Source organism: Falco rusticolus, chromosome 6, assembly GCF_015220075.1.
Source record: "Falco rusticolus isolate bFalRus1 chromosome 6, bFalRus1.pri, whole genome shotgun sequence".
NCBI lineage: Eukaryota > Metazoa > Chordata > Aves > Falconiformes > Falconidae > Falco > Falco rusticolus.
The window spans coordinates 89,218,224-89,242,481 of record NC_051192.1 but is presented as its reverse complement, the minus strand read 5'-3'; the positions used below and the strand labels follow the sequence as shown (position 1 = coordinate 89,242,481).

At 39.2% G+C, this 24,258-nt stretch overlaps 1 protein-coding gene across 2 annotated transcripts in view; it reads right to left on the bottom strand.

The window, feature by feature from the left end:
* Positions 1 to 24,258, bottom strand: part of FUT9 (fucosyltransferase 9) — a 114,765-nt gene that overhangs the window by 17,576 nt on the left and 72,931 nt on the right. Inside the window, exon 1 of one of the 2 annotated variants that reach the window (XM_037393091.1) lies at positions 5,779 to 5,990. The exons of the other annotated variant lie outside the window; for it this stretch is intronic. The gene's annotated coding sequence lies outside the window, so the exon portion shown is untranslated. Of the gene's footprint in view, positions 1 to 5,778; positions 5,991 to 24,258 lie in introns of those variants that run through there. 2 annotated transcript variants of the gene reach the window in all.

Below are 24,258 nucleotides of genomic sequence, written 5' to 3'. Positions count from 1 at the left end.
GATGGATATTTGTTTTAGAAATCCAGCCAACTGAATTGGATCTCTTGACTATTCTGAAGAAAGAAGTAAGGAAGTGTTGGTCAACGGGACTCATGATGGCCAAGAGTCCTTATCCAGGTTCTGCTAGTTGTTGTATAAATGACTTGAGCAGAGCTCCTCACTGCTCTAACTTTCATAAAAAAGCATCAGTGACTCAAAGCTTCAGGTTAGAGTCTGTGTATAGAGAATACAAATCCTTCATATAAGGTACTGAGTGCCAAAAATAGTGGCTGCTTATATTCTGTCTGGGAAAAGTGCAATTTAAGTGATGTAATGTAGAACACTTGTAAGTGTAAGGACTTCAGCAGTAAATTCATGGACAATTGTAAAAATAGAAGAATAACACGACTAATTTTCCCATTGTGCACCAACAGCTATGTTTTCAAGATGACTTGTGTTGGTAGTACTAAACATTTTAAAGAAAGAGGCTGGTAGGTATAAGATAGAAGGTGATTATAAAACGAGACACTTAAATGAAGTGCTTTGTCTTGTTGGAACAAAAAACCTATTAAGTCACTATAAAGATTGGCCAAGTTTGGACACTGAAAACAAGAACAGAAGAATTCTAAGAGTCCAGTCCAAGAGACTTCTTACTCATGCACAGAAAGATCAAGATCCATAAAAAGTAAATCCATAATAATTCCTAATAATATTATAAGAAGTTTAAATGTATGCACACACACAAACAGAAACAAAAACATAATCCTCCAAAACCTAAAACATTAAATAGCAAGAATGAAAGCATATTTAAAACAGAATATATTTTTTAGATAGTATATATTGTAAAACCAGCAAAAGTAACAATCGCATCCCTAAAACTCTCCAGCTGCACAACACTCCTCTGAGAAAACAAAATTACAGTTGAGAGAAACCAGTGTTTAATTTCTTGGAGTGTCTCTTTGTGTGCATAACAAAAGGAAGAGCAGAGAGCTGGAACTACTAGTATAACAAGCTGAGAAATACAAAGCTTAACAAAAAGTCACTGAAAAGACTTTTTCTGTAGAAAAGAAAAATAAGAAATCCTTCAGTCAAGAAATACATAAGAGGAATGGATTGAAGGAGAAATAATCTGAAAAAAATCCTCCAGTAGTTACGAACACCTACATGTTCTAAGGTGATGTGTTTCATTGTTACTAATTACTGTCCAGGGTAACGTATGCACCTATGCTTCTGGAAGCGACTCTCAAGGTTGAATGCAGAGGAATGAAGAATGTTCTCCACAGGCTATCTGACAGTACCTTGTATAAAGAAGATCAGCAGCTAGTGCAACGATTGTTATTCTCATTTTAAAGACTCAAGCTCTTCGTTCTTTCTTAGCTTATTGTCTTCCCACACCCACTTTTTATCATTTGTTAAGCAAGACGAAGGTAAATATTGCAGTGTTAAGTTAAACGCAGTTCCTTTCTTGCTGTTCAATTACTAGATCTTTATTGCCATACCTTATTACTACTGATACTTAGAGCAAAAGTTCCTAATGAATTAATAACATTTTTACCACTTCCCGTGTCACAATTTACTCTATCTTGGAAATAAATTTGCCAAGCAACTTTATTCCCTTCTTACGGCTTGCGCCCATAGTCCTTCTCTGGTACAATCCTAGTGTATATCCTAAACCCAGGTATTTAAAAAGGGAAAAGAAATAGTTTTAATTTGTTCCTACTACATGAGGAAGACTATATAGCCATCTTTCTCAGGAAGTAACTGTCTAAGGAAAGTCAGCAGAGATAACTAGGACAAAATACAAGGAGAAAGAGAGAGAGAGCAAGAGAAATAAATTGGAAAAGGGTAAAAAAAAATGAGCTATATTTAAGGTCAACAGCACTCTTTAATTCTGTATTCTTCTGCTTTATGGACATCAGTGTAAAGAAAAATAATGTCAGGCAGCTACTTTTGCAGTCTGAATCTGTGCAGTTAACACAGCTTAGCAAGTGTGGGTAGGACTAATTTGATGACAAGAATGATGAGGGACCTAAACCCCTGGTTAATTAGCCTAACCCAAGTCCTAAGGAGACCCAAACCAGGAACAGGCGCTACTAGTAGGGACCAGGGGAAATGCTGGTATCTGGCTCCAAAACTGCAACCCTGAAAACCTCTTTTCATTTGTTTCTTAATGCTGGTCATGTTCAAACTCTCCCTGGCCCTCTGCCTTTCAGGCTCCTGTGTGCTTAGCAGCCTGGCGCCAGCACATCCCCAGAAGGGGCTCATTCTTCACAGGGAAGGTCCATTCAGAATAGATAAACTAGCTATTACCCCAGCTCTCAGCCTTAAGGATGTAGATGTACCCACAAAAGCAGACTCCATCATATATGCAATGGTAGGAATGCTTTTTGTTTGTCTAATTTTAATAGAAACAGGCATAGGTTGAAGCCCCTTTATGCAGCAATTGAAGGCATGACCTATTACATATGAATCCTACTTCAGCCTGAAGGGATTCAGACCCAGGTATTTCACTTCCCTTTAAGATTTCCTAGCTCCTAGGTCACAATGACTGTTGAATTCAAAACGTCTGAAGAGCTTCAGAATTAGAGACAATAATCCTTCCCTCCTCATTGGTGCCCTAGCCAGTAATCAAGAACTACTATTTTCCCTTGACCTCTTTCTGTCTCTTGCCTATTGACTCTGTAATTACTTATGCCCGGGGGCACATCTGCAGCAGTAGAAGTGGAGTCAGCTTCCTTCCCTGAGCAGTTTACAGCCCTATAAAGAAAAGGTGGCAGAGGTGGTTTGAAGCTCCTTTGTTAGAAATATTACGAAAACCTGTCTGTAATTTGAGTTAATCCTCCTCTGGCTGTGTTTCAAAAGGTGCAAGTCCCTAATTTATTTTTAAAAGAAAAGGGCTAGGTCCCTGATCTCAAGGCGGGGTTCCCAGCTCTGAAGTCCAGGAGGGACTCGGTGAGGGATGGAGGAAGACAATCCCAGTCCTGCACTGGGCAGCCTCTTCCACTGCTTGTGCTGTGAGTCTCCATCCTTAGGTGCCGGACTAATTTCCTGCATGAGGCAGGTGGTCTGGGCACCCTAAGGAGGCTTTTGAGCTAACAGCCAGACATGCTTATGCTTGGCACACACGCTGGCTTTTGAGTGTGGCCTGTGCTCTGCATGATCCAGTGTGGTCAGATGTCACACAAAACCAAGATTGAACTACCACAAAGTCTCCCTCCCAGCCAAATTAAATGGAATTTCTGCTAGAATATATATATTTCATAAGTTCTCATGAAGGGAATGAAATCAAAAGCAATAGTAATAGTAATAACGATGATAAGAAATCTTGATCTTGGTGACCAGCATCTTGGTCTGATGAAGGACAGCGCCATTTTGCCAGGGCAATTAGAGCCTGCTGGTGCCCCGACAAATCTCATATATGGGGCAGAGAACAAAGCAGCAGGAGGACTTCTTGGTTCTCCTGTCCATTTTACCTGAGTTTAGTTGAATGGAATTCAATCTGTGTTAATTTAAGTGTTAATCACTTTCTATCTCATAGACACCTATAGCAGGAGACTAATGACATTTTCCCTTCCTTTACCAAAATACTTTAAAATCTGCAAATTAAAAGTACCCTACAATGAAAAGAAAATGCTGCTCTAGTAATACCAATGTTTCCACTTCTGAACTGCCTTTCCTTAAAGAATCTTTTGGACTTTTACAAGCATTAATGAAGCTTTAATCGATCACTGCACAGTCAGAAGATTATTCCTGAAACTGCTTTATGCAGAGTAAAGGAGGGGTGGAAATCAAGTCCCAGAAAGAGAAAGTGATTTTCACAGTATCACAAAGATTTTAACAGATATTTGTCAATGATGACTTCAACTTACATAAAAAGAGTTGAGACTTTGGGAAGAATATTTTCATTCAAACAAATATCACCAGTAAGTAGTCATATAACGTTTATATTCAGATCAGATAGATTTTGCATGTGTTTTTCTTTCAAATCTCTGACAATGCATCGTAATCTTGATTGTAGTAAGTCAGTAAAGGGGAATGGAAGATTTAATGAGATTGCAGTCAATGACCTCCTGATCTGTACAATAAGAAAAAACACAACCCTTTTTCAGAACTGTATTTGAAACTGTTAGCAAAACTGGATTTGCTGAAAGCCAGGAAGTATCAGAAGTGAAATCTTGCTCACAGAAACACTGTAAAACCTACTAATTTCAGTATGGTTAGGGTTTTGTTCTTTCAGTTGATTGCAGCAACATTTAAGAAGTGAGACAGAGCTCAAAAGATATTCCTTTGTCATTAATTAGAAATTAAAAACCTAAGGCAACTCAGGAGACAGAAAGACCAGTGTAAGTCAGATCTCAGGGAATCTAAATGTTGGAACAAGTTGCAAATAATAAACACTCTCCCCATATATACACATATATACAGGCACACACCATCTGTAACCTTAGGAAAGATTTAATCACCTATTAAAAGTGTGTCTCAGTTTTCACATCTGCCATATTTTATAAATATAAATATAATTATATACTCTTTTATATATATGCATATATATAGATACACACATATAACTTTTGTGATATTCAAAGCACACTTAATTCCTCAGTTTCCCTGAAATGTGTCTTATCAATTCTGCTCTGTATTTCTTTGTATCCATACCCTTATATACATCTGTGTGTATGTAGCATACACACGTGCACATATATGCTTATGAATATACAGGGAACTACTGCCCAGCCTGCTGGACGTGGACAGAGGCAGCGGTCCTAATGAGGTGTGCTGCAGCTTTGCAATGCAACAGGCGGCAGGGGCAGAAGGCAATGCAAAGTCTACTACTGCCATGCTGGCAAACAGGAGGGAGAGAAACAGCACATTGAATTCACTGAGGCACTGAGCTGTGGAGGGGTGAGTGGGAAGAGGATGCAGAAAGTGGAGATGGGGATTATTGTTATATGAGAAACAAAATCTTTTCCTTTCTCATATACCTTAACCCTTTTATTAGAGAGGACATGAAAGAAGGCATTGCTCTCAAGCAGTTCCTTCAGCAAGAAGAATAACAGCAGGCTGAATCCTGCAGTCCTGCAGATCATTTGCAGCATGAGGTGCATGAGACCTCTGTGTAAATGTCTGGAGATGGGAAAACTGCTTTAGACTTTTGGAAACACTCTGGCAAGGAGGAGAAGGCAGTCGTTCAGACTAGGATGCTGATAAGATCTCTCACGGAGGAATGGCATGGATTTACTTGAGTATCTGTCCTAATAAGCAAGTGAGCATGTTTATTGACATAGTTGGTATGAATAGAAAGCTTTCAAGATAAAGGATTCTTAAAATCCAATTTATTTTTCATTTGTATTCTGCCCCTTTTTGCATTTTCAGTGTCAGCAATGATTATCAATTTCATTTTTATTACCAGTAAGTTTCTTTCAAGTTTTCTGTGCTTTTAGGTTTTGAAGTCATGAATATGACAAATATGATAATTGTTTTCAACCAGCGATTTCTAGTGGATTAATTTTAACTGCCAGTACAGAGGTCTAAGATTTATGTGTGTGTTTTTTTTTTTAAAAAAAACCAATAATATATTCTAAGGTTATTTTAGAATAAACTCTTTCAAAGATTTTCTCCACATATCTTCTGTTTATTTTCTAAGTTATTCTGTTCAGGTTCCTATGTCATGCCCAACACCTTAGCATCTGGTTTTGTTATTTATTGTTCTGAAATTATGCTCTATGATGCCAGATGGGAAGATAGAACTATAAGTAGAATATGTGGGAATTTATTCTGTTTAGACAATTCTATACTTACGGAGATGGTTGTTGTTGCTCCGTTCTGCCTGTGAGAATGAGAGGAGGATGACCTGAGTGCACACATCCAATTTGCTTCCTTAGCACTGCTGAGACTAACCGCCTGGCTGGGAAAATGTATCTTCAGCAAAACTCAGCTTCTGTGTAGGATCACTGTCTTACTGACCGGCTCCTGTTGCAGGACCTTGAGCAATAGAGACGGTTTCTTTTGCAGAGCTTTATTCGTCATGCAGACTGATTTACCACTAGAGAAAGTTTGGCCAAGACAGAACAAGGAAGGCATTGTATGAATATATAGGAAGGCGAGAGGAGATTTTGTAACTCAGTCTTTGGTGTTCATTATGGGATAATCAGCAGGTGGCAGCTAATGTGTGCTTATGTAATAGATAAATATACCATATGTAATATACCTATTAACTGAATGCATTTTGCTTCCTTTAAACAAATAGAACAAAAAATGTTTCTTTCAGAATGTTAGAAGCTAGAAATGTTCATTAGAAACCTGAGGTTGAAATGCTAGCTGTAAATAATTTCTACCTTATGTCAATCTTTTTGAGCACATATTTGAGGTGAGTTCATGGTTTTTTTTTCTTGGATGGTGAAGGACTGTCAAAGAGCCTGAAGATGTAGTTGCTGGTGGCAGCTGGCAGTGAAAAGGAAACCGTACATAGCATGTTTCAAAGTGGATGGCCCTTTATAAAGCATGAGAACCATTTCAGGCTGCTGTAGGAGCTCTGGCTGTTTTGGAAGCCCTGTTGCTGAATGCAGGTTGGGTTCATGCTGCAGGACCACAGGGTGGTCCAGCCCAGGAGCTAAATATCCTGAAGTTCTAGAGAAGTTTTGAAAGAAAGCTTCTGACTACTTCTTCTTGGGAAGAAAAATAGTTTGTGCATACCTAAATCTCTTTAATAAACGAACCACAGGCCAGTGAAAGTGAGCAGTCAGGGAATCCATTTCAGAATTGCAATATGGCTTCAAAGCAGATCACTAACGCAGATAATGACTAGAGCAACAAAGTCACAAGAATAATTAATCATGCTCGATTCTTTTTTTGCAGTCTCAGCAGTAAAATATGCCAAGACCTGGTACGTTCACCAAAGGAACAGAAACAACCCAACATATTAGCTGACGCCTAATGGTACATTAGCATAGTTAGCGTATCTGTGAGTTATTTGTGTGCTTGTCTCGTTCCTAGTGAGCTCCCAATGACACCTGTTATTAGTAATTGATAACAACAGATGAGGAGAAAATCTATGTTTGAAGATCAGAGGAAGAGTACTTTTAAAAAATTGAGTTACTTTGGATTTTGAGAGGTGTAACTACATGTGCAGAATACTTCTTCTATATTCAAAATAATGTAACTGCAAAATGTAGTTTTTGAGGTACTCATGAAATAGTTAGAGAATTCCTTACCATTGAAAGGAAGTCTTCCTGCTTTAAGCTGTTTGAATGCCAAGGAAGCATTTATTCAATGTCCATGGTGAAAGCATTTAAACAGAAAGAAAAATATTACTATAAGAGAACTTGTGGGCAATTGACAGATATTAGAATTTGACTGCACGTCTGTGTTATTTAAAATTATAACAAACCAAATGTGTGCAACCAGAAAAGCTGGTTTTGGATAGATGAACTTTACTTGCTGATGAAAGTAAAATGAAATAAATTATGTTTCAGCCTCTCTGAAACTGGTGCGTAATGCTGAACTGAAATGTAAGTATTTCACTAGGAGACTTCTAATAGTTTCTCAAAGATTTTGACTTTTTTTCCCCTCTAAATACAGAATAAAATACGATAATCTCCCAGGAGACTTCTGGAAAGATACTTTACATTGTCATTTTGTGCAGGGAAGCAAGACAGAGTTTTGCAGAGCTGATGGGTTGATAGTATGATTGCTCTACCTAGATTTATTTTTCCATTGGGATTTTACATCACTGTTTTATTTAACTGCTACATATAAGGGAAATTACATAAAAGGGATAGTGCTCAGGCAAATGTGGCACATAATTTAGCTTTGGAATAGCTTGATTTACAAAACCCAAGAAGAACAACAGAAATGTTTCCAATTCGATTATTGTTTGAAATGCAGAGAGAAGTTTTCTTATTGCTTTTACAAATTACTACAGTGTATATAAGCTGTTCTGTGCTAGGGGAGGACAAATTCAAATTTACTGGACAGTAACTGTAAACTATGGCGGAAGTGACTTTTATTTTCATTGGACAAGGTGAATGAAGTACCCTTTGTTTCCTACTCTCTCTCATTGCATTGCTTCTCAAACTATTTTAGATTCTGGTACATTGGGCATAAAAGTGTATTTCGATGTACGAAAGTTCAAGAGCTAGGTCCCTGATCTCAAGGCGGGGTTCCCAGCTCTGAAGTCCAGGAGGGACTCGGTGAGGGATGGAGGAAGACAATCCCAGTCCTGCACTGGGCAGCCTCTTCCACTGCTTGTGCTGTGAGTCTCCATCCTTAGGTGCCGGACTAATTTCCTGCATGAGGCAGGTGGTCTGGGCACCCTAAGGAGGCTTTTGAGCTAACAGCCAGACATGCTTATGCTTGGCACACACGCTGGCTTTTGAGTGTGGCCTGTGCTCTGCATGATCCAGTGTGGTCAGATGTCACACAAAACCAAGATTGAACTACCACAAAGTCTCCCTCCCAGCCAAATTAAATGGAATTTCTGCTAGAATATATATATTTCATAAGTTCTCATGAAGGGAATGAAATCAAAAACAATAGTAATAGTAATAACGATGATAAGAAATCTTGATCTTGGTGACCAGCATCTTGGTCTGATGAAGGACAGCGCCAATTTGCCAGGGCAATTAGAGCCTGCTGGTGCCCCGACAAATCTCATATATGGGGCAGAGAACAAAGCAGCAGGAGGACTTCTTGGTTCTCCTGTCCATTTTACCTGAGTTTAGTTGAATGGAATTCAATCTGTGTTAATTTAAGTGTTAATCACTTTCTATCTCATAGACACCTATAGCAGGAGACTAATGACATTTTCCCTTCCTTTACCAAAATACTTTAAAATCTGCAAATTAAAAGTACCCTACAATGAAAAGAAAATGCTGCTCTAGTAATACCAATGTTTCCACTTCTGAACTGCCTTTCCTTAAAGAATCTTTTGGACTTTTACAAGCATTAATGAAGCTTTAATCGATCACTGCACAGTCAGAAGATTATTCCTGAAACTGCTTTATGCAGAGTAAAGGAGGGGTGGAAATCAAGTCCCAGAAAGAGAAAGTGATTTTCACAGTATCACAAAGATTTTAACAGATATTTGTCAATGATGACTTCAACTTACATCAGAAATTATGGTCACAAGATATCCATTGTCAGTTTGTCAAGACAAAAACTTACCTTAAGAGTGTCTGTTTGTAAACATTTTTTTCCTCAGGGATAGTTTTGTCAGAGTTTGAAGAAATTTTCAGGGAAACCCATAGCTGCCTTAATAATAGTGGACCTCATTAGGGATGGGATATTTTGAAAGATTTCAGTTTTGCCCTGGTAAAAGTGAGAGCATTTTAAACATCACAATAATTTTCAGAGCACAAGAAATCTTCCCATCTATCTATTTATGATACCCTTAATGGCTGGAAGATTTTTTATCCTCTGTCAAGCCTGGAGGATAGGTACACACTGTCACATGCTGTCAGGATAGGATATGACAGCATCACATCTTTCTCCCAAGCTGTACAACTGGATTACCTTTTAAAGGAAAGCAAGGATGGAAGAAATATATCTCATATGAATACAGACATAGCCTGAGTAATTAGTAGTTTCCATCAGGAGACAATCCACAATTGGTTGCTCTAGAAGCAAACACCCAGAGAAGTACCATGCTTCCCACTGCCGCCTAAGCCTTTAGGTAAGGGTACCCTCAAAGGCTGTGCCTTAAAGGGCTTGTACCTGTAACATGCACATGTAAAATGCTTCTGAGTTACCTTATGAAACTTTTGGTCTCCTCACTGGTCCTATACTAGTCACCTCCAAAACAGCACGATTATAGTTAGAGCTTCATGGTCTTAGTCTCAGGCATTAAGATTCCTTCTAATCTAATCTAATTCCTCCTTGACCCACTCTAACTGCCTTTTTCTCCTTTTTTTCCTTCCACCTCCACGGTTGCCTTTTCTTCATCCTCTGATCCTGTTTTCATCTTTACTTCTTTCCTTTTCTGGGCAATGTCACACCCTTCCCATTTCTCAGAATTAGCAACAGCTAGGGCAATCTTACAGCTCCAGCAACATCCTAACAACTTATTGAAGTAGTTATAGAATACTGCCAATGCAAATATTCCTGTCCTTCATCCTCATTTAGAGTTTGGTATTTTCTATGTACTTGCCTGTTTTATGGTACAGCAACAGAACTTTTTGAGAGTTCTTGATAGGGCCCAGCATTTTAATACAACAAAAATTATTACATACATGGAAACTGCCAGAATAAAGGCCCATGAGAGGACCGGAAGAGAAGGATGTTGAAGCAGTGCATTTTTTTCTTCTGGTACTGCTCCTCTGAGAGTGGGGAAAGATTATCGGTGCTCAGACAGTTAATGCTAGAGAAAGAACTGGAAGCCTTAGGACTTCAAGAGTGTTCAGGAAAGAGAGGATCTCCAGACTTGCCCAGAGTAAAGGTTGCAGAATAGAATCAGTTTCTTGATAGTGTTTTGGGTTTTTTTTTCTGTTAAAGACATTTTATAGCATATAGATGTCCTACTGTGTTATTTATTCTTTATTATAAAATCAGAATTGAAGAACCATAGATTTACCATGTTATTTGCTGTGCAGAATTAATTTCCATGCCTACAAGTGTATATTTAACTAAGGGTGCTACAGTTACTTTCATAGAGACACGATACACCATGTTTTACATCCCTGAAATTTCCTGCAGACTTCTTCCTTAGTTGTACATGAATTTCATGCCAGCCTTACTCTGCTCGTTATTCATTACTAGAGTTATTCCTCTTTCCTACAGCAGCAGACACTTCAAATTGAAAACATCTGCAGGATTCAGATCACTGATGCTTTCAGGTGAAATCTTCATCCAATTAATGAGCATGAATTAAAATCTCATGAATTTGTTTATAACACTGGTGTTTTGCATACATTTTCTCAACCTATGATTGCAGGCTTCATGTAATTACTATGTAAATACCTCATTTGAAATAAGATACATTATGTTCTTCCAACTGTGTTCAGCTCTGTCTGCTTCCAGCCTCAGTTTCCTCCCTGCTCTGCTTCTCAAGTCTTCTAGAGGACTCTGGGTGCAGGTGACAGCACTGCCACCAAATGATGCTGCTCGGGACCACCAAGTCACTTTTTGCCATGTTCCTGGGCATGCCTGTTCCAGAGCCCAGCATCTCTGGCCTGACATCCAGCTGACACAGGTCCTGCTCTGATGTTTAGTAGGGCTACATGCTGGGCCTCACTTTTCATGTGTTTTACCTTACCAATTGGGAATTACAATTCTTAAAGTTTCCCTAATGGCTGGCCACCGTATAGATATGACCACTAAGCTATCAAGGTGTCTATACTCCAAACCGATCAGGCTATGATGCCATAAAAAGCAGTGTAATAAACAAAGTCACAGAATGATATAGAGAATAACTAACACCAAACTGAATACAGCACATTAAAGTAATTCCTGCTGTAGTTGCTGGGGAGAAAAATCACTTAGATAAAGCAAAGCAAGGGAGACTTGGTAAATAAATGACACAGTAAAGGCAATTCCTAGCCCTCTGTCTTTTGACCTTAATGGAAAAGTCTGCTAAGCAGAAATATTTCAAATGGAGGGCTGAGGAGGGGTAACAGAAAGACTTTCTTCTAAAGGCAAAAAGATACGGGTACATATCCCACAAATGTAGGCTTTCCTCGTTCTCAGCAATCAACAGTTTGCCTTTTGCTTGGCAGCTTTAAAAACCGTTGTTAGTCCCTGAATAACGAGCTCTACTTCCTGTGTAATAACGGTGACAGATGTTTGCTACTGTGCATCATACGTCTGAAGGTATATTTCCATTGTAAATACAGCATATGAATCCCAGTATTTGAATGTCATTCCCACAGCTCAACTAACACTCTGTCACTGTCATTTTAGCACCCTAATTACATCAACATTGTCCTTTGTGACTCATACTGCAGATTTCCAATCAAAATATCTCTGATGAGGGAAGTAGCATTATGGCAATCAAGCAGCAGAACAACATCTCTAAATAATTCCAGCTTGTTCAACATCCCAACTGCACTGTAGAACATAGATTTGAACAGTCAAACATGGCAGGAAAGTACACATCACTGTGAACTGCTCTGGCTTAGATAGCTATTGAGGAGCAATTTAATATAGATAGGAATTGCCAGACTTCAGTGAACCTAACCCCTGGAACCCCATAACATATAATGATGGTAAAGAAACAACAAAACAATATAATTTACACCCATTAGTATCTTCCCTGTATGCTTGCATACATGCATATGAATTCACACACAAAAAAACCCCCACGTCACATACTTATTAGAAGTGCTTTCACCAATTGTTTTTTATTCAATTGCACGGTAAACCTAAACCCAGGAAGCCTTAGGTTTGTGGCTACCACAGCACTGTGAATACACAGAGCTTCCATTTTCCAAGAAAGTATATTTCTAAGAATGACTGCTGTAAAGCAAGCTTGAAAAAGTAACCTGGTATGCCCAAAACCTAAGATGAATAATATACAGTACTGATACAGGAAATCCTATTATGGGACTGTGGGAAAGCAGCTCCTGAGTTTCACTGTTGATACTTCCATTACAGTTTATAGAACTCGCTCCTTGTTCTCTCAAGGCAGAAGGCTTTTAATGTGGAAGGTTTGAAATAGTCTCAAGGAAGTGCTCTCTTTTTTTATTATTTTTTTTTAATTTAATTTATTTTGTTGCCACACTGATCTGAACCATGACTGCAGACTACTATGTGTCTGGAGCAAAATTATGCTGAATACACTTGACTGTAATGCCTCATTAGAAACTGGTTTAGCAATTGAGTAGGCCCAGAGTAGAAAAATATTTGGGTGATAGTCTCTGTTTTGGAACTCATCAGAGATGTGGAATGGATATGGTCTGAACTGCTCTAAGTCTATTACTGTCAAAGGATGACTGCTATAATTTGAGAAATTTGCCATTGATTAGATGGTCCTTGCTGTGTTACAGCTATGCTAGTGCTGTGAAGTACTTTTTGCACAGTTTTTGTTTTTGTTTTTCTTCTAAAACAACCTATGAACTTTAGTAGTGGAGAGTTTCATCATCTGTTGAGTGCTCCAGAACTATGACACTGGTAAAACAAAGAGTTTTGCTTAGGCTTGTCTCTTCCCTTAGAATGGTATACCACTGCTGTCTGCATAGGATTGCCATTTGTTAAAGAAAGCAATGCCTGTGGTTTGCCAGCAACTCTAAAATCAGTGTCTTCACTTATAAAACATTAAGAAAGATGAAGAACAGGTTTATTATGTTATAGTGCAAGAATACATAGAATTTTTATTCTGCAGGGCAAAGATATGCTGAAATGAAGAAAAATGTTTCAGAGCTATTTACACTATAAATAGCTAAAAGTGTCTCTTTCCGTATCTTGTTCAGAAAAAGAAGTCAGGATGCTTACAGAGCTCTCAGATCTGGGAACTGTTCTTGGGCAATAACTCCACCCTCAACAACCAGAACTGTCTGTTCTGAATAGGACGTTGATCTGCATAGTCTTCCCAAAAGCACTTGTACTCCCCATTCACATTCTAGTCTCTTCCACAGCTTTTCCTCTGATTCTTAATCCTAACGCTTAATCAAGTATCGGTTTTTAACATTGCACCCAAAGGACTGCTGACTGTTACCACATAGGTTTGGAAATGCTGGTATCTCTAAGGCATAGTTAGACAGAGCTGTTGCCCAATAACAAACCTCTTCAGAATAACTGTGGAAAGTGTAATGACTAGGCTGGTATTAAATTTGGTATGAATGAAAGATTTATCTTATATAAATAAATCTCCCTGTAGACAAAGAGGGAGAGGTTTATCTTAGTACAAACTCATTTACACATCTAAAATACCATTTAATCCCTTTACAGAGACAAGCACACTTGTGATCACCATAAAAGGCAAACGTCGTTTTGACAGACGTTGGACATGAGAGCAACATATTAGGAGGATACTCAGAATTTCAGTGTGGATGACATTGTACCTGGTTTGCATGAGTGGTGGGACAGGTGATGGTGACACTGGCAAATCAGATCTTATGCCTGATTTACTTTCCTCATACATAAAATGGACTTAAAGAGACTCACCTTCTTTGTACAGTAGTCTGAAAGTATGCACAGAAATTATCATGTAACTAAGACTGGTTCCCTTGCACTGACTGAATCCTCTGTTAAGTGAGTAATTGGGATCTGTGACAGCTTTGGGCTTGCAAATCAGCACAGATGAGATCCAGCAGACTGGAAAAATAAAAAGCGAAAAGTGATCTATCAAATTACTTCCTAATATCAGTGTCATGTCAAGTGCACAAAGCAGGTTGTACTGATTGCAGAAGAAACTGATTTACACCACTGGTAGGTCCATATCATCAGATTATAGCCTTGATGTGTTTGCGCTCTAAATAAGCACAAAGTAAGCTCATACGAGCACGAGCCATAGTCCATCTGAGCTAACGTACCCAACATTTCAGCATGACTTTGGGAGGGCTGGCTGCGCTGATGCCCTTAAACATAACCCAGAGCTCCCTTCTTGAGCAAGGCCAGAGCAGTTATACAGCATAGATCCTATACAGCATAGACATTGTGACAGTCCTTACAAATCATATTTAGTTAGCATTTCTGTTGATTGGTGCAAAAGTGTAATGAGGTCAGAACTTTGCTCACAGAAGGCACGGACAGGTAATACTAGACTGCATAGTGCTTGCGTGTAAAGGCTTTGACGTCTGAAAGATTGCCATGCACTTTCTTCAATGCACACCATACTTTTTACATAAATACAACCTCTATTCTAGTATGATTTGAACGCCTGGAAGAAGCTGTTCTTACTCTCAAGATGATATGAAGAAGCAATAGATGGAACTGATGGATACAGAGGAAAAGCAGAGTAGGTAAATACACTGAGCTGATATGCAGTACAGCTATTATTTTTACATTTCCTCCCCCTTTGTATATTGTATGTTCAGAGACTTTGTGAAAAGACAATCAAAGCACTATAAAAAAGCGAATGTTAAGTAAAGATATATTCATTACAGGAAAATGACCCAATCTTTCATTCCAGTTTCTGAAATATAGGAGTAGATAGTAGCAGCAGTCTCTGTTCATCTATTCATTACTTTCAGAGATGTTTCAAGTGCTTTTTAGCTGGCATGGATCTAAAAAAAAGAAACAAAAAAAGTAGACTGCAGTAGTCACACATTAGTAAGAAGAAAAAATGTATTTATGGAGATCTGTCCCATGTTAATTCCTTATGGCATGTTACTGTTGTACTATGCCATTGTGCCATGTTGCTATTAAGACAGAAACAAAGAAATATTTTGAAAATAATTATAAAGGTTTTGGTTTTGATGGACTCTACTATCCCCAAGGTAAAAAAAGTTACCTCTAATTCCTTCCTTGGTTCTTTCAGCTACTTAAGGTTATTTCCCCAAATCTTTATTTCCAATCCAGAGATACTTTTTTACAGCTGTGATCACAGGTATCTCCATTTTCTGTATCACAACATTGAAACTGTGCATTGCAAATCCGTAAGAACATGATCTTTGTAAACTTGTAATATTGTTTTATAAACTTGGTCATATTGACAATAAGGATGATTGATGCCCCTTATTTCCATTTTCTTCCAGAACCCCTTCCACGTTGGAGCTAAAACAGGAAGAGCTAAGAAAAAACCAAAGATGTTATGACAAGCAGAAGATTAAATATTAAGGGTCAGCAAGTGTTTCAATTCCTCTCTGTGAAGATTTATACATAAAATCAGATTTTTAAAGCTTATTATACAGTATTTTATAACTGTGTGTAACTATTTTATAAGATAGTTTTTTATGACTGCTTTACACAGAGTATAAGCAAATCACTCAATTTTAGACTAGAAATTAAATAAATATAATGAATATTGATAGAACTCCTCTGTACAGAAAAAAGAGTTAAGTTTTACAACTTGCATCTCATAATGATGGCCAGATTAAAATTCCTTACTGAACACATACTAATGGTTTTGAAACCTGGTATAATTGAAGCTATGGCCACATGTTGCACAATTCTGCAAAGTCCCAAGTTAAAATGGTAAGCTCAGTGGAATGCAGTCGGGTCCTATTTGCAGAAGTGCTAAGGGTCCACTTTTCAAAAGCATCTCTCATCCATATGCTTTAAAAGTCAACCACTATTTTCAAAACTAACCTAGGCATTTTAATTGGGGCTTTGATCTCCTGAAAGTTAGGTATCTGTTCTAAGCGGGCTGTATAATCTACTTCTCATGTTAAAGGAGAGAGATAGATATCTCATTAGGTAATTCAGCTCATCATAAAATAACTGTCTGGGAGGGAGAGTAGATGCTTATTTCTTATTTCGCCTTGGGATGTAGAGTCATTAGTCCTCTTCTGGAGTCAAGTGGATGAAGCAAGGTCAGTTCTTGCTGGGTTGGCAGGTTCGGGATGTAAGGAGCAGCTGCCTATAATGCTGTTCTGGAAAATAGGAGCATCAAATTCAAAACCCTTCTGTGTTTGATTTGGTTTCCTATCTTCTAGGAAAGAAGCCTAACAACTAAGCTGTTATGGAGGCATTCAGAAATAAAGGTCTTTGTGCATCCTAGGTGGAACTTAAATACTTGACTACTGCAGCAGAATGTGAACCTGACCAAAAGACTACGTATGACTGTGGACACAAACACCCTCCGTCTGTGAAGCATCCCAGAATACAGTAGCTTCATATGAGACCCTGCAGATGCTGTAAATCTCTGCTTCAAAACTTGAGACAAAACACATTTTAACCACATCTTATGACATCATAGGTGAGTACTTTCAGCTACAAGTCAAATAGATATCCTTCCACTTTCTCCACGTTGACTCATGTGAAGCTCAGACATGCTCCAAAAATGGTGATGAGGTCTGAATCTGCAGGAAGAACCCATTTTGATTTGAGACTCCTAGCAGGGTCTCAACAGCTCAGTCATAGTAGAAGGGTTTGTGGTTTCTTCAGAGCTCAGAAGCCGATATGTGGACTTCTACGCTGAAGACTTCATTGAGAAAAACTTGGACGAAAAGGTCTCCAGACATGGGAAGCCTACATGGCAGACGAGAGGGTGTGGTGTCTCATAGGTGCCTAAATGTTTGAGATTAAGAACATGAAGTAGATATCTAAGTGTTCATGTTGTTTTAGGTTTGGAATCACTCATCTTCAGTAGGACTTTGAGTCCTTACCTCTATATGAAAAAATTTCAGTAGTACCTTATAGGTCAAGTGTTTTCATTTTGTGTCAGACCCTAAAATTTCAACTAATATGTGAGAGGAAATATTCCAAAGTTTCTACATATTATTATATTTAGTGATATAAATCTGGATTCTGCCCTCCTGAGGACTTGTACATTCTTTTGAAAATGAGATTTTAGAAATTTTTGTGTAACATGCTTTTAAGAACTACCCCCAAATTTCTTCAGAAAAATACAGTGGCGTTTTTGGTCCAAATAGTGCTTTAATTTTCATAACACCAGGTTTACTTAAAATGTCATGGAGCAGAAATAAAGAAGGACACTGTAGATGCTAGTCTTTTAGGTCTTTGATATGTTTGAAAACAGAATCCAATTAAGCTGCTATATTTGCTAATCTTTGTCTTAATAAAGTTGCTGTGGGTGTTGTTGGCTGTTTTATACCATGAAAACATGGAGAAACAGCATGATTATTTTCAGATTTGTGTTTAGATTTTTTGCCATCATAATCGCATGAGAAAACTGCTTGAATGTATTTAATATTAAAATCAGCAAATAGTTTTTAAAGGAAAGAAGGTAATTAACTTCACTTCTTAATGATGCTTCTAATTTAGACTATGCATGAGATTCATTATGAGTGAGAGAGATGTTGCAGAAAAAGACTGTTCTTTGGCTAAAGAGCCAAACTGGGAATCAGCAGAGTTTGACTCTATTTTCACATCTTCAGCAGATTTACTGGTGGCCTTAACCAAAGTGTTTAATTATTCTGCTCCACAGTTTATCTATAAAGCAGCAATAATGACAGTCAACTTGCTGAGAGGTTGTGGGGATTAATTACTTAATATTTATATTTTCAGGTAGAATACATTGCAGAGCATGATGAATGATTAACATTATTTTGCTATTACCAAGCCCTAAGATTATAGCCTGGCTATTTTATTGTACAAAACACTTTACATTTGTTGCTTAATACATTTCAGGCAGAGTAACTGTCAGATGCAGGACTATAAAAGGTGAAGTAGCCTGAACTGCCTGAAATGTATTAAGCAACAAATGTAAAGTTCTTCTCTCGGCTCTTAAATCTAATTAATGCCCAGATTATTCTCAGAAGCAGCAGAGAACAATAATGTGGAGGTCTAGCTTTGTTCCTTGCACCTGCCAGTTCCACAGGAGGATGCATGAAGGGTATGTTCCAGATAATGTATATTTACCACAATCTAACAGTTTTGAAAAAAAACCCCACAAACCAACATGGCACATTGACCGCAGGCTTAGCATGCAGGTCTTGGAGACTGAAAAAAACCCCCAACTTTCTGCTTCTGGTCAGAGCTGGGAAGTATGCTCAAGTGCAACAGACAAGATTTGTTTTGAAGATGATGGGCTCCTGAAGCACAGATCCGGCCCACACAGCTGCCTAGTCTGGCTACCCCAGATGACAGCATATTAAGCAAACCTCTCAAGCAGTAGTTACAAGAAAAAGGCTGCATATATGCCCAAGAGGTGTGCTAGATGCACCCTAATTGATACTGATGAATCGTTCAGCGAAATTAGAGTAATATTCATGATGTGCAAATACTACCATTTTGAATTACCAACAAATGTATTTAAAAATTTCTTACATAGTTCTATTCAATATTCAGAGCTAAATGGTCTTTTTAATTCAAGCACTTTCTTGCCGTTGGCTGTACTTCATGAATTATTTGCATTGGGGTGTATTGACAAAGGTCTTCAACTTCTTCAAGTATCTCATGCAGATGCACAAGTTGAACTTGATTTATTTGTCAGCACAAACTAGAACAAGGTGGCACGTACCCTGTCTGGTGTTGAAAGGAATGAGGCACTGAGCAGATGATTGCTGTCCCTGTGACCATGTCCTAAGATGAGTCCTGCATACCAGGTATCTGCTCCTGATCACAGGCAGCTAAACAGCAAAGCCTGGGTTAGCTCACAGCTCAGCTGTGGTCTCTCCATACACATGTGCAAGGAAAAGTGATTTTAATGTAGAGCTGAAGCACAGATTGCAGAACAAAAAGCTCATGCAACTACTTTGGAGAAAAAAAGAGAAAGCAAGACTATTCTTTCCTAGCAAGGCACCCGCCAGATTTAGAATAGGCGAGAGAGAAATGCAATGCTTTTATCTACACTACTGTTATGTCTGAGGATGATGCCACTAAAATGGGAGTATATCAACCTCATAGCTTAATATGAAATTTTTAGAAATGCACTTGATTCATGTCTTCATGAACAAAGAGGTTCCCTGTGAAAGGAAGATTAATTGTATGAGCCTTAGGAGACCATCCGCTGTGGGGTTTAACCAGACATGAATTAGCCTATGATCTTGCAATGACGCTACAAACAAAGATTACACTACGTGAAACAGGCGTTTGTAAGGGTTCTCAAAGCTTGAATAAACTGTTTAAATGACTTTTCTTATTTCCTCACTTTCTGTGAACTCTGTTTCTGAGTGTGGCAGTAAAAACAGAGACAATTTTAAATAACCTAACCTATATAAATGCTGTATAGGAAAGATCTTCCACCTGTGGCTTGGGTCTCTCCCCATACTTTCTATATCTGTACCACCTTTGGAGTTGGAAACTTTGTTTCTGAGCAACCCTAGATCCTGCCCTGCAGTAAACAAGTATTATCACCCTCAGCGGCCTGGGTGGGGAATCTTTTATTTCTTGGTGTTGATGAGCAAATGAAAGTCCTGCTATTCTATGTAAAAAAGAGTAAACCCAGGAATAACTCTGAAGCAGCTCAGTTCTTATAGGACTGCTGGTCAGAGACAGAATTGTACATTAAGCAGCCAGAAAAATTAACATGAAATTTCAATATGGTTTCCTCACATAAACCAGAAATTAATTATCCGAGGGCAGCTAATCCCCCCATGGTCTTGTTCCAACTCATAGTAGCAGGAAAAGCCTGATCTGACAATCTAAAATAAATGCAACCACCCTAAGTTAAATGACATAACCAAGTTTTCTGATCAGGCTGTCAGTCCTAGTCAATCACCTCTCAACTGCTGTCATGTGAGAATCGCTGTCCCACCTGTCAATCACAATATCTTACTATGGCCTGACAGGATATATAAAAACCCTGATAGAATTAAATCTGGCCAGGGACATCAATGGCAACAAGAAAAGCTTCTACAGGTACATTGGTGCTAAAAGGAAGACTAGGGAAAATGTGGGCCCTCTCCAGAAGGAAATGGGAGAGCTGGTTACCTGGGATATGGAGAAGGCTGACTTTTTTGCCTCAGTCTTCACTGGCAAGTACTCCAGCCCTGCTGCTCAAGTTGCAGAAGGCAAAGGCAGGGACTGGGAGAATGAAGAACTGCCCTCTATAGGAGAAGATGAGGTTCATGATTGTCTAAGGAACCTGAAGATGCGCAAGTCCATGGGACCTGATGAGATGCACCTGCAGGTCCTGAGGGAACTGACAGATGAAGTTGCTAAGCCGCTATCCATCGCATCTGAGACGTCGTGGCAGTCCCGTGAAGTTCCCACAGACTGGAAAGGGGAAACATAAGCCCCATTCTGAAAAAGGACAAAAGGGAGACCTGGGGAACTACAGGCCAGTCAGTCTCAGCTCTGTGCCCAGCCAGATCATGGAGCAGATCCTGCTGGAAACTATGCTAAGGCACATGGAAAATAAGGAGGTGATTGGTGACAGCCAATATGGCTTTACTAAGGGCAAATTCTGCCTGACATATTTGGTGGCCTTCTATGATGGCATTACAGCACTGGTGGATAAGATAAGAGGAACTGACATCATCTACCTGGGCTAGTGCAAAGCATTTGACACTGTCCTGCATGACATTGCTATCCCTAAATAGGGGAGACAGGGATCTGACAGATGGACCACTTGGTGGGTAATAATTGGCTGGATGGTCACACTCAAAGGGTTGCAGTTGATGGATTAATGTCCAAGTGGAGACAAGTGATGAGTGGTGTTCCTCAGGGGTTAGGACTGGGAGTGGTATGTTCAACAACTTTGTGGACACATGGACAGTGATCCTCAGCAAGTCTGCTGACAGTACCAAGCTGTGTGGTGGGGTCAACATGCTGGAGTGGAGGTGCCATACAGAGGGACCTTGACAGGTTTGAGAGGTGGGCCCATGCAAATCTCGTGAAGTTCAACCAGGCCAAGTACAAGGTCCTGCACCTGGGTCTGGGCAATCCCAAGCACAAATACAGGCTGGGCAGGGAATGGATTGAGAACAGCCCTGAGGAGAAAGACTTGGTTGATGAGAAGCTCAACATGACCTGGCAATGTGTGCTTGCAGCACAGAAAGCCAATGTTATCCTGGGCTGCATCAAAAGAAGAATGGCCAGGAGTCTGGGGGGAGTGATTCTCCCTCTCTGTTCCACTCTTGTGAGGCCTCACCTGGAGTACTGCATTCAGCTGTGGGGCCGCCATCGTAAAAAGGACATGAACCTGTTGGAGTGAGTCTAGAGAAGGACTGCGATGATGATCAGAGGGCTAGAGAACCTCTCCTATGAAGACAGGCTGAGAGAGTTGGGGTTGTTCAGCCTGGAGAAGAGAAGGCTCCGAGGACACCTTATAGCAGCCTTCCAGTACCTAAAGGGGGCCTCCAAGAAAGCTGGAGAGGGACTGTCTACAAGGGCATGTAGTGATAGGACGAGGGGGAATGGCTTTAAACTGAAAGGGATTTAGATTAGATATTTAGATGAAATTCTTTACTGTGAGGGTGGTGAGACACTGGGTCAGGTTGCCCAGAGAAGCTGTGGATGCCCCATCCCTGGAAGTGTTCAAGGCCAGGCTGGATGGGGCTTTGAGCAACGTGGTCTAGTGGGAGGTGTCCCTGCCCATGGCAGGGGGTTGGAACTAGACGATCTTCCAACCCAAACCATTTTATAATTCCATGATTCTATCAAATGTGAGGATCAAAATCTCTCAGGCAAATCTTGCTCACTCTTTACTTCTTGAGAACAAGATCCCAGGTGTGGTGATCCCCAATGTGAAAAAGTCATCCTAGGATGAAGGTATTTTTGCCCAGTAAAGAGAAAAAGGAAACTGCACATTCATGTAGAAAAGTCTAAAAACATTATAAAAAGCATTTTCTTTAGCATGGAGAAAAATCTAGTGCTATCACACAAAATATGATTAGGGCACTTTCTTACCTACATTTAATCTCTGCTCTTTGGAATTTGCATCGAAGTATCATTATGAGCACTGAACATGAAATGTAACGACATCAGAAACGTTCTGTACCTTGTCTATACACTAAGTTGAACTGCATAACCTGAACTGATATAAACAAGGTGCAGGACAGTGTATATACACCTCTTGCCTGTACATGTCTTCTCTACCTTCCTTAAAAATAAAGAATTAGAAGAAGGAGTTCTGAGCTAAGACACTGCAAACTATGAGGAGCTCTTTATTGGTCAGCTACCAGCACCAACCCAGAATCTAAGTTCCATCATGCAAACAGACCACTGCAAACATGAAAAAAACAAACAAATAAAAACAGAAAACAACCCAGAAAATAAAATCTGTCCATAATAAACACAGATCCAGATAGGGTTTATGAGATTTTTGTGGCAAAGAAAATATCAGAAAAAGGTAGTTAAGAAACTAATGAACAAAACTTACTGTTTACTTATGTGGTTAAAAGGATAATTTCATCTTTGCCATTTAAAATGGTATTAGTAACATGCAAAACTATAATTAAGTTTTACTATGATCAAGAAAAAAATGTATTTTCAGGACAGAATCATAATCTCTTCTATGAAGCTCAAAGAGAATTAAACATTTGTCAGTGTGAGCATTCTTAAATTCACAAATAATACAGGGAGGAAAAAAGTACAAGGTAATATTACTGAATGACAGTTATGGACATCACAGCCAGTGGCCACGACAAGTGAAAATGACAGATCTGAACCACGTAATAAATGAAGTCCAAATGTGTTGAGTCAAGAACACAAAGAAAAAAAACCCAGATATATCAGATGTGATTTGAAGCAACAGAAGGAAGCAATATAAAAAAGCATAACACGTTTAGCCCTTTTTTGCATGCCATTCTGTCCAACTTTCCAAAGGGTTTGTCACACCCCTCTGGTCTGAATTCCAGGAAAAAGAACCAAAAATGGAAAACATGAGGTGTTTTGTTTTGTAGACTCATAGCTTTTTATCCCCTTTCGTAGCCATTTTGAACCTATGAAATACTTTATTTGTAGTTTAGGTCTTTTCAAACTTAGATGGAAGAGTTTCTTGTTTTGCAAATGTTACAAATGTGAAAAAAGTGGCCTTTTATATCCTTCTTACACTCTAGAAGATTTCACTTAGTTCACTATCACATTGACTATCACAGCAAATGCCTCAGCATTGCTCTTGTTTAGCCTCTGGTTTGCTCTGGATTATGCCAAATTCTCCTTCAGCACTGAGGGCAAAGCCTTTTGAATATTCCTAGCTTGCTGCTGCGTAGGGCAAGGATTTCAAGTGAATATTGTAGCTTGCGTGAAAACTGACTGTTTTGTCTACTAAGGATACAGCTAGGCCTGCACCAAATACACAGCTTCAGGAGCTGACGATCATGCAGCACACCCTTACCATCAAGTAGCTGAAGAACTCTCGGCTTAGAGCATTTATACATACGTGCTTATGAGGCCAAAACTGTACTGCAGAAGTCATGCTAACTTAAAGTGGAATTAACAACCACTTGCTACAATGAGATTTCCCAGTGAGGGACTCTCCTGGATACCCTGAGCAGTTTCTTACAGAAAATGCTGTAAATGGCAGCACAAAACATCTGAACTCTCTATACCTACCGACGACGTTTTTTTTTCCACTCCTCTCCACCAGAGTTTTCTCCCAGTGTCTCTGTTTATTCCCCCAGGGAAACAAAAAGTGAGTGTGTCTTTGTTCTCTTTTGCTCCATCTCATGTCACATTAGCTCTCAGTCACCCGCATTCTCATGAGCTCTCAGTCTGGTCTCATCTAGGAATTGTACTCATTAACTTAGCTGAAACAACAGTTTACAAAGACATTGCTAGTATAATGTATGTAGCACAGAGTCAAAGCCAAGTTGCTTAACACGTGCATATGTTCAGGTG